Source organism: Periplaneta americana, chromosome 7 (genome assembly GCF_040183065.1).
Source record: "Periplaneta americana isolate PAMFEO1 chromosome 7, P.americana_PAMFEO1_priV1, whole genome shotgun sequence".
NCBI classification, from domain to species: Eukaryota; Metazoa; Arthropoda; class Insecta; order Blattodea; family Blattidae; genus Periplaneta; species Periplaneta americana.
Genome location: NC_091123.1, coordinates 98,575,527 through 98,588,184, shown reverse-complemented (window position 1 = coordinate 98,588,184; position 12,658 = coordinate 98,575,527).

Here is a 12,658-nt window from a genome sequence, read left to right as displayed (position 1 = left end):
AACCTTATATGCTTTTCTGTAAAATTTTTGTCTTTGTGGCTTAGGACTACTGTATATAATTCTCACCCCTTCAATTACTTAATGTTTTATTTAGGTATCGTATTGTACGCAACTGTACTCTTAATGATTAGTCTATTTCTAAGCATTTATTTTTATCTCTTTATATTATGCGAATCGGATAATACAACTTAAAAATATCAATGCTCGTAATGATTGTAGCTAATAGCTTTGAAAGGAATCACATCAGTGTCTGTGTTACGATATAATATGTGGAAAGCAAAGTACTAGACAAAATTAATCCTCTTTTAATTCTTGTGAGGAAATACTATCAAGATGTTGGAATATAAAAAACGCGACAAAGGAATAGGCCTAAATGGTATAAAGTGTTGACTTTTTAACAAATGATACACTCTAATAATACATGGACGTCTAGAATTTAGGATATGTTCAAAAAGCCACTACGAATTGAACTCTTAAAAAGCAAATACAAGTAAATATTACAATAGAGAAAATCGACTGAATAATAGATTTTAGGCACAAATTTCATCTGACGGGGAACTGAATGAAAACATTTAAAATACATATTCAATTGGTTGTCAATGGCAATACAATTACTTCTAACATAATTTTGTAAGAAGAGTATAAAATTTACAGAGACCAAAGAGATCTCGTTTGACTTTCAAAGAGATTTATTAAATATGAAGCACGGAAGACACTACTGATCCAATCCACATAGCAAGAACAGATGTCGGATAATCTGTCACTACATATGAGAATGATGAGAACAATCCAACTGACTTAAACCAGCGAAGTACTTTATGACTCTGCTAGCTTCTTCCTAACCGCTGCGTACAGCGCACCCGTTCCTGGCAACACATACCATTGGCAATATTACTCCTTCGCTCTTTCTTTAAATTAATTACCTCGCTTCTGCACTTACTCTTTCTTCTTCTTCTCTAACGATCTAATCGCTTCTTCCTTCTCCGAATCTGTTAAATAGCAGATTATATTAAGGACCAAACTTATGAAGAAGATAACTCTAGGGTGCTTACTTCTATTCGATGCAATTATCCTGAGAACTTTGTTAACGTCTATTCAGCACAATATCGCGCCTTGTTAACTTATGTTACAACAAGTAATTATACTCTTAAATCTAAATTAAGGAATTTTCTTATCGAAGTACAGAAAATGTTTCATCCAATTTACAAAACTGTTCCAACGAAATGCATTTCGTTCGTGCCTGATGCAGCGAACACTGGCTGAAATAAAGAACATCCCGAAGTAGGAAACTTGCTTCAGAGCTGTTATCGCGCTCCGGCACGTACAGAAAGTAGCTGATGGCACAGAGAGAGAGAGAGAGGGAAGGGTGGCCTATCCCTTCCTGTTAGACGTGCAGGTCCACGTCTCATGGCCCTGTCGACCCTACAGGACGTTCAGAGGGGCTGCTTCCTACACATCTATTTACAGTGGCTACTCTAGTGTAGGCCTATAATAAAATAATAATAATAATAATAATAATAATAATAATAATAATAATAATAATAATAATAATAATAATAATAATAATATTATTAATATTAATAAATTTATTTGAACGATAATAATGGTACACTTTTGGTTGGCACTCCCGATGAAGCAAAAGCTTGTGACGGGAATAGAGTTTAGCCTAAATTAAATAATTAAAAAGTAATATTACATGCTTAAGCGTACATTAAAACAATTATTATTTAATTGTTCAGTTCAATTAATCAAATATAAATGATCAAAAGTAAAGTGAAAAATATCACAATAATAATACAAGAAATACAATGAAATTATACCGGGTAAAACACAGAAGTTTGGTTAACTAGAAAGTACAAGGGGCGATGGTCTCTTTAACCAATAACAAAGAGAAATGGAAAAGTATTAAATAATACAATTGTAAAATAAGTACAGAATATTATGCAATAATATAATGGAGTAATATACATTATATACATAAATGATATTTTAGTTCTGTTTCATTTATTGAATTTTGAAAGCTTCATAACATAAAAATACTTTTTCTTCAAAAATTTAATGTAACAGAGAAATATATAAAAATAGATATAATTATTAGAACACTAATCAGTATTTAAAATCAGTTGAAGTGCTTGTTTTTAAATAATGTATTATTGGAAGATGTTAATTTTGAATGTTTTAATGAAGTTATTACACAATCTCGAGCCGAAATTTGAGGCATGTCTTAGTTCTGCTTCAGAATTGCATTTGGATTCAAACAAAGGACATGATAATATAATGTGTCTTCTTATACTGTAATCATGGTCATAATAGTTGTTATTTTTGTGGTAGTATTTTAATAGGGTATATATGTATATTTGTTTAATATTTAGTACATTAAATTCCTTGTATATGAGACGTGCGTGATAATCCAATTTTTTCTTAATGCATATCTTTATTATTCTCCTCTGTAATACTATTAATGGCATGAGTGAAGACTTCGTTGCCCCACCCCACCCTATAATGCCATATTGTAGGGTGGAATGAACTAAACTCAAATATATTTGTCTTAATGTTATTTTTTAAATAAAATGTCTTAGTAAAACAAGGTTACAATAAATCGAAGGCTAAGAAGTAATACCACGTATCTAGAAAAGTGACAATTTAGTTAAACTACTTTGTTATTTAGATTAATTACGTTATTATTAAGTTCACAAAATTGGACAGTTAGCTAATATTTTGTCCTCCAGTTGAAGATCTTGCAAAGCAGGAATATAGGCTATATAAAATGTTGGTCTACTTTGAGAAGAGTTTTTTTTATTTTTTTATGCACCTGCAAATTTACAGATACAAGGTATCACTTTTCAACCATCGATAGTCAAAATTGGATACCACTGATAGATTATTTATTATTACAATCAAAAAGAAACATTTTGTCTTGCCTCAAATTATTCGTACTAAGTCGTGTGTTCTGAATGCTAATTTTAAAATATCGAATATAATCCATCACTTACCATTCATCTCGGTTCTGTAACGCGATCTGCCTACTCGTACCCTTTGGATTTATCTGTGGACCGGTTTCGTGACGAAGAATAAATTAAATCGGAAGGAAACTATTGGGTTGTCTTGTAAAGAGGAGGATGAAATATATGCAAGGCACTAATATGCAATAGAAGACCAACCTTCATGCAACTCGCTGGCTTCAACCACTGTTACAAAGAAACTATGAAAGGATCATAAGAAAAACAATCCTACATACACTTCCACTTGCGTTCTATCTTCCCTGCCAAAAAGGCGGATAACCAACAGACATTGTAAAAAGAAAGATACATAAAACAAATTCAGCTTTAGGCAAGAAAGGTGAAACGAATAACTACACTTACTATAGCTTTACAATAATATAACAATCGGCTTATATACCTGTAACCCCTAGAAAGATTAAACCACGCCGCTAAGGACCTCCCTAACAAGACAATATTAACACACTGAATAATAAATAAATCTCGGTGATGAGCCGACAGAAGTGGGGAGGACTCAATAAATGTCTCGTAACCAGTGGCGTACGCAGAATTCTGTCAAGGTGGGGCATTATTAAAATTGTTCACAGTTTACATTATCGGTATTTTAAATTGTGTGTATTATTACTATTATGATTATAATGATGATGAGGATGACGATGATGATTATGATTATTATGATGATGATAATTATTATTATTATTATTAAAATATGAACTGTAAAATGCACAATACAAACTAATATTTCACAATAAAGTCAGAACTCAGACTAACGAACGGGTGAATACCGCTCTAAAAATGAGTTTAAAATCGAAACGGACAATACCGTACTTAACATTTACACTGCAGAACTCTCAAAACAACCTTTTCAATATGTTTCACAACAAGTTAAAATTTAATATTGTGTCAGCCTCACTTTATTACAAGGTCGGTACGAGGCGGTAGGCCTCTCTATAATAAAGATAAGATTGAAAAAATATCAAGGAAAAAATTGTTCCGGGGCCGGATATCGATCTCGGAACCCTTCGCATAGCGCACGAATGCTCTACCGACTGAGCTACTCCAGGAACTATACACGACACCGTCACAATTCTTTCCTTTATATCCAAACAACTCAAATGGGCTGACAAGACGCCAGAACCCAACTTTGAGTGCACACAATTCTGTGTGACTTAAATTGTGGCTTTCTGTTAATGTATGTACAGTAACGAATATACTGTATTAGGCCTATGCAAATCTGGCTTTCAGGTAGAAGCTCCATGAGCGTAAGTATTCCGAATCTCAGCGCTAGCAATCTGATGGCATCGCGGTGTTCCGAATTTCAACGATGATGACACTGATGCTCCACCGGTGTTGCATCGGTTCTATCAGCTTGCAGAGGTGGTGGCAGTATCCATCAGTCGCCACCAGTGAATCTAATAAATTGGTTCTTGCATAGGGCGGGAATTAGCAGACGAATGACATCGTGCACTGTTGTCTCAGGGCGGTGTGTTCTGCTTTAGTTCTGCTGTATTGTTTGTAATGAACACAACGTAAAAAATATGTTAATGGCTTATGAGCGAACATCTCAACGGACCAGTTATTAATACTGGTTCAAGAAATAAATTGTTTATGCTCTCTTTTATTTGAACGAGATGAGAGTACGGAAATTTCGCAAAATATTGCTAGCGTAGCACAAACAACAACTTGTACAGCCGCCATGTTAGCCATTGAACCTTCCTGCAGTCTTGTTCCTGTTTCGCTGCAGAGTGACGTCATTGATGTCCACCGGTCCGGTGAGATTCGGAATACGCTGCCTGTAAAGCAGGGTGTCGTGTATAATTCCTTGGGTAGCTAGTCGGTAGAGCATTCGTGCGCTAAGCGAAGAGTCCCGGGATCGATAGCCGGCCCCGGAACAATTTTTCCCTTGAAATTATTCAAGCCTGCTTCACAGGGAGCTTCTACCTGAAAGCCAGATTTGCATAAAAATAACGTTGTTATAATTCGAACGTGACGCAGCACCAAGCATAAGAATTATATTGAGGACTCCTGCCGATGTAGATTTTGTTACTCTGACAGTAAAAAATTATAGAAGGGAAAACGATTAAGAGTAAAGAAATTTAAATCTGAATATGTATTTTTTAAGTTCAAGGGAAGGCCCAAACCTGGTAAACTCCCCCCTCCTTGCGTATGCTCCTGTTCGTAACTAAATGAGCAAGCTTCGCATAGGCCTACATGGTCCCAGAGACAGATGACTAAATGCTGTATAATGCAGGGCTGGGCAGCAAGAGCGGATTCTACTCTCCCACGGGGAGACGTATGACTTCTCTTCATCCCCTTTCCTCCCCGCCGAACACCGCGCAGCGTTGATTTAGTGACGGATGAATATTAAGCGTCCCCGTTTAGAGACTGGTTCCGCTCCCGATTTCCAGGCCTGGTATAATGAGAGGAACAATGTCAAGGTGACCACCGCATTTACTCAATTGCACAATCACCATACAAAGAAACATATTAAACGTAGTATACGGAGAGCCTACACAATCAATGTACAACGACAGGGTAAGTCAGTTCAACTCCAATGTTCCATGTACACTTCCACTATGCCCCAGCACTGCTAACTCACATACATTGCCATGTTGCGTTATTCTCCGTACACATATTTGTTCCTCGCAGACTATCACAGCGGCTTTCCATCAGCACACATCTACCTAATTCCAAGGCTCACAGACAACTCTCCTCCAGCATACATCTGGCTAGTACAAAGTTTCTCAGGTGATTCCCCGCAAGCACACATCTGACTAGTACCAAGGTTAGCAGTCGACTCCCGCCAGGATACATCTGGCTAGTACCAAGGTTCGCAGACCACACACGGCTCACTTAGGCACTCAGAAAATGAAAACACGAAGAACCGTTAACATTAAAAGGGACCAATCAAAATAAGCAAATGCAGTTAAGCTCGAAATATGAAACCAAGGAAAATTAGCATAGCTTAACGAAAAGTAAGGAAATACATAAGCCTCGAACACCATTTATGAAATCAAGGAAAATCAGCGCAATCTAGCGGAAAGGAAGGAATCACGTAAGCCTGCCATCCCATCGGCAACACAACAAATAACACTGCGCCCTATACGGGAAGAAGAAAAATAACAGAAACCAAATAATTAATAAGAATGAATATCGTAAAACTGAAAGAAAAGGAGAAAGGAAGAAGAACTTGCGACGAAAACCATCTTCCACAGTTCTTTGGCTATTCTTTTATTGATACTTTTTTTTTTTTTTTTTTTTTCATATTTTCACTTCGCAAAGAACATTTCGAGATAGAAAGCGTTATAAATAGTCAATTTTAATTGAGAGAAATGTGACGCCGCACGCATATGTGGCTCTGCTAGTAAATATAGGCCTGACGAATTGTCTCCATGAAGTTACTTTCATTTATCCTGAAACGTGTAGGTCTATTATATAGTTGTTGGTTACACCCTTATTCCTGGGAGGTCTTCAATTGTTAATCTGGTTTCCTCAGCATTTAAGTCAGGTTAAGGTATTCATTTTATTACTCGCAATTTTATTCTTTTATTTTACACATGTTGTTCATTATTGTTTGTCTTTCTGGTAACTTCTCCCTGTAGAAGAAGAAGAAGAAGAAGAAGAAGAAGAAGAAGAAGAAGAAGAAGAAAATAAAAATTGCATCATTCATCAAATTTCTTCGCAACGTTAAACTAAGTGATGTAAAGTATCAAAGAGTGTATTTTGTGCCAACAGAGTGTATTTTGTGCTATATTATTTTATGCAGTATGCAGTCTCTTCCTACGAATTATACTTAAGTTTGTAGGTAATTCACTATAATTATCATTGCATTGTTGCATTAACTATATCAATTGGCGTGTCGTTTCCTCGATATAATACAGTTAAATATAGAAATGAAATATCTCATACCTAATCAATGATTTCATTCTCTGTGTCGCTATCTGAAATCTGTGATACTCGTTGCGAGGGAAGGATGTAAGCTGCACATCCGGTTAGACCCGGTCGGTCATCCAGTATCGATCTCTCTCGCTCATCTTCTTGCACTTGGGCTGCCAAAGCCAGCAGGAGTTCGTGCTATTTGTTTGCCGCTCCTGCTGTATAGCGTTCCTTACACTGTATCGTTACCTTAAATTTTAAAGCCAAACTCCTTGAACTAGGGCTTGGAGTGTGATACTACAGCCATCCACCGTCGTATACAAGCCCGGAATACATTACCGATTATCCCATAATATAACCTTGGAAAACGGGCGGTGTGCCAACGTTTTTATCGAGGGCGGTTCTTTAACAGATATTCCGCCATGATTTTGGTAAGAAATATGAGTCCACTGTTGCAACTTTACAGCTCTATAACTTGACAATATAATTTTCACAACTACATGTCAGTGACGCTAAAACGGCGGCTTTATACGCTGGAGACCGGGGTTAAAGCCTTAGGTTCATTCAAGTAAAATGTATAATGCACGAAGTCGTGTTTGAAAAGTTTCTGCGCCTACTTCCATCTTTCCTTCTGTATCTTTATCATCATCATTATCACAATAAAATAATATCGCTTTAGTTATAGGCCTACATTATTAGCCAAAGAATCCATACTCCACATTATTTTGTGTTCGATATTTGGAATATAATTTCCGACTGCGAATTATGCAACACCGTTTTCCCACAAACTACTTACTGATTTTCCGGGAACAAAAATCGTATCATGAAGTAAATTCTCAAAATGACAATCATCTTCTTTCGATACATACCATGCATCTTGCATAACTTTCCTAATACAAAATTATTCCTTCTTGATGTTAGAAATTTAAAAAAATAAATAATATTGTCCTTTAATTTTCTAACGCATGAGGGTGTTCTAGTACATTTTTTGTTTCTATTTCCTTTATAAACAGAAGACTCAATCTTTTAAATCATATGATTAGTCTTTCACATCCTCGAATAATCATAACTTTCCGGAATATGTTCTTAATCACATTTGTTGTAAAACTTTAAATGTGTGCTATTGCTTTACATTTGACGCTAATATTATCAGTTAACTCTTCTTCCTTCAATTTACTCAAGAACGGAGTCAATAAATCGTTAACGTGCGTATATTTTAAATCCCACTGCATCCTGTTCACATATGACTCGATTTCGCGTATTTTATGCGCATTGGAAGCACACAAAAGCCCTATATTCGTGCAAGTTAAGGAATCTCCTTGTCACTAGTTTGTACTCGTACAACATATTTATTTGTTATTCTAAAAAATCAAATAGCCTCTAACTAACAAAAATTGAAAGGAACTGCTCACAAACCGATGCTATCCCAGACTAAACATTGAATGAATCATTCTCATTGGCAGTTTTACATGTCATACCCTTTTGCAGATACAGTCCATGTTAAACGTTAAAAACGTTTTTGTCCTAATGTACACTGTACGTATCCCATTATCTTTAATTTTATTACTATTTAATCTCTGTTGCTATAAATACAGTACAATATATAAACTCTCAAGAGTTGCATTTATACTAGTGTTGTGGGATTTAATCGATTAATCGATCAATTTCTATTGTAAAATTAATCGATCAAAAACATTTAATCGAATAATTGAGTCGATTAAAATTAATCGGTTGTACTTGATATTAATTATATTAATTTTATTAATATTAATTTATTACTTTTACTCTGAGTTTGAATTAACAAAATAATAATTATTATTTTGTTAATTCAAACTCAGAGTAAAAATTCCGACAATATTCGTCTCTCAGAAATTGCTTACTTCAAACACGATAATACCGTTATTTTGTAACTGCAAAACATGTAGCAGATATAGCATAGTGCAAACCTTTGCACAAACACTTCAGAAAGAGATTAAGATATTAGGACAGTGACCTGGGCTAGTCCTATTGAAAATTGAAACACAATGCGAAATCCTTATTAAGTTTGCCAACTCGTCTTCCTAGCATATGAAATAGATACTTTTCTGGAATTCGCCTTTCACATGCCTTAGCCATAACTGCACTTTGTACAAGTGAGAGAGTAAATATCTTCTTCTCTTTTTAAAATTTTGTAACCCGATTACAATAGGGGCTAGTTTGCTGTTCTGTTGCAGTTTCTTTACAGAGTTTAGGTTGCTAAAGAAAAAAATCAGATTTCTGTGGTCTGTAAAAAAAAAAAATTCAAAACTTCATTATGTGATAGGCCTATGAGAATTTGAGAAATAAACTCGGTGAAACGTTTAGGTTTAAATTGAATGATCATAAAGCGGCCGTGGCGAAAATGCGACTCACGAGCACATAGTGGCTCGCAGTGCATTTCCCTTGCTTCCTACCTAGAACCCCCTAACTTCTCACTCACTGGAGTCAAACTCCGTTCCATTTGTATTTGTCTCTGACCTGCGAGTGGCGTATCGTCGCAATGTCTCTCTCGAAACCATGTACCTCTATAAAAACGAAAGTTTCAAGTAGGATGGGAGGATGCATTTTTTTTTTTTTTTTTGCCAATATGATGAGAATATTAAATGTATGATTTGTTCACAAGTATTACAAGGATAACGGTTGTGTAACATAAAACGGCATTATAAGTTACTACATGTTACTGATGAAACATTAAAAGGTTAACTGTTGTTGTTATTATTATTATTATCATCATCATCATCATCATCATCATCATCATCATCATCATCATCATCATCATCATCATCATCATCATCATCTCTGTACGTCGATCCTTTTTTCAGCAGATGTACGAATAATGCGGTTAGATCTTCAATTTAAACTCACAGATTTACAATGTGATGTTAAATGAAAGCTAGATGTAAGGGCTTGACAAATGTTGAACTTTTCAAATCTTTGGCAAAAAATAAATATTTGAAGCTTCGTTCTTTCGCTTACTCTGTTGAAGCCATGTTCGCTACAACTTACGTTTGTGAAAAATTATTTTCAACAATGAAAATAGTAAACATCAAATTTAGATCACGACTGACAGACAAATACCTTCGTGATCAACTACAACTGGCAGTAAGTGACATAATTCTTTATTTTGAAACTCTGTCGCAAAGACATTCTGAAGACAGTTAATTTTAGGTTGTGATAATGTGTCTTATGTTTTCTTGTTCATTTCTTTCTTCGTTACACGTACTAAACATTAGTTTGTAGCCTTGTATTGTATATAATTTTATTTAAGTGCTGGACGTAAGGAAAATGAAAAACCGTTAATAAGTCAGACAGTTTCTTCACTTCCCCTTCGGGTGTCTGCCTCCCTCCATAGGTGCTATGCACGTTACAGCTTACACAGTGGCTCGGCGCACGATGGCATTTTCGCTACGGCTGTCATAAAGAAATGCTTGACAGAAAAAAAATCGTGTTTAGTGATGCAGGAAACATTATTACTAAAATGTAGAACAGGACTTAAGTCGAAGCATGTGAATGCACTCCCTTGTTTAAAATCATAGATGGAGCAGTATTACCTAGGTGAGTCTTCATACTTTTTTAAATTTGTGTTTGTTTCAAAAATCCCCGAAGAATTGACACAATAAATATTATAAGCCTACATAATAAATATGTTACTAAACAATTAAAATAATATTGTTTTGTAATACAACGGTACAGTATATAAATATATACTACATTTTTTATACTTATGCTTATCACCAAACACAAATTAAATTTAACAATAATTGTGTACTAGGGTATATACATTTTTTGAAATCGATCGAAGCTCTATTAATCTATCGATTAAATTGAAATCGCTCATCGATTAAATATTTTGATTCATTTGACCCAACCTTACATATTTCGGGAGCAGATAATAATGTTTAAATCCAATTTATATCATTTTTATAACTCAAACGGTTTAGAGTTACAACACTCCGCTTTTTCGGGTTAGTCACAATAGGAAATAAAAGAAGTACAGCAAAGAGCTGTGATAATCATACTAACAAAAAGGCAAGTTTCCAACTCAAATCCATCGAGGTATATATGAGACTTTATGTGAATTACCAGTGTCACATGCCATAGTTGAATGATGGTGTCGTGAGTTTAAGTGTGAGAAAATCGTGTAAAAACATTCTGCTATTGCACCTGTGGCTACAGACACGCAAGAAAATGAAAATGTTAGCAAAATCCACGATGCAAGCCCGGCGAGTGCATATCAGGCAAACGTTAGAGGAATCAAAGTTATCCTATCACACAGTGCACAATATGTTGACTTATTAATTAGGCTTGAAAAAATTTAATGCAAAAATGATTGTCTCGAATTTTAATCAAAGTGAAAAGCAATATATATAGTTAGTCAAAGTCTGCTATCAATGTACAGAGAAAATGAACAGAATTTTATTAACAGGTTTGTAATAATTATTGGTGTAGACCTGGACACTTTACTATGATCCGAAGACCAGGATTCAACATATACTGGAGACATATGAAAATACTCCAACTCATCGTAAATTCAAACACAAACATATATGCAGGCAAAGTTATGGTATTAGTTACAAGAATGGGAAAGGCCCGCAAATTCAGAACACAAACACATGCAAGTTTATGGGTTTAGATTTAGAATGGCAAAGGAGTGATCTCTATTATTTGCAAAAATATATGTGTTATAATCTTATAAATTGTTATGTAAATTTGTATTATACCAGGGTGGATCGGAAAGTAAAGCATAATAATTTTTTCTGCGTTAGAATTGCGGCTGGTATGTTGACATTTCACCGAGATAGAGTTTGAAGTTTTCATTATAGACACAATTTGTTTTATATGTGCAGCTCTAGAGAGAGGAGCGGGAACTACGCAACAAAGATGGCGCACATGTTACTGTCGTCAACTTGTGAAGAGTAGCGAAATGTTATGCGATTTTTGTCGGCTAAAGTATATAACATGAGTGAAATTTACAGGGACATGTGTGGCTCTACGGGGAAAACTTTATGGATCGTAGCAACATCTCCAAGTGGAGCACAATCTTCTCAGACGGTCGTGAGAACCTTTGTGATTCGTCACGTTCCGGGCGCCAAGTAACAGCTGCAACTCAGCGAAATGTCACAGGCATTGAGGCGGCAATTTTGAACGACAGACGGATCCAACTGCGAACCTTATCTCAGCAGTTCAACATTTCATACAGTACGGTGTACGATATCGTGCATCACACATTGAAATTTCATAAAGTTAGTGCCCCTCTGGGTGCATAAGAACCTCACAGACGACCACAAGGGCCAGCGAATGATGACATGCTTGGACCACTTAAGGCAGACATCAGCGTATTCCAAATCTCACCGGACCGGTGGACAACAATGACGTCACGCTGTAGCGGAATAGGAACAAAACTGCTGGAAGGATCGATGGCTGTCATGGTGACTGTGTAAGTGGTTATCTGTGCTACGCTAACAAAATTTTTCGAAATTTCCGTACTGCCATCTCGATCAAAGAAAAGAGATCATAAACAACTTATTTCATGAACCGGTAGTAATAACTGGTCCGTCGACATGTTCGCTCATAAGCCATTAACATATTGTTTTTACGTTGTGCTCATTACAAACAATACAGCAGAACACACCGCCATGACACAACAGTGCACGATGTCATTCGTCTGCTAATTCCCGCCCTTTACAAGAACCAATCATATTCACTGATGGCGGCTGATGGAGACTGCCACCACCTCTGCAAGCTGATGGCACCAGTGGAGCATC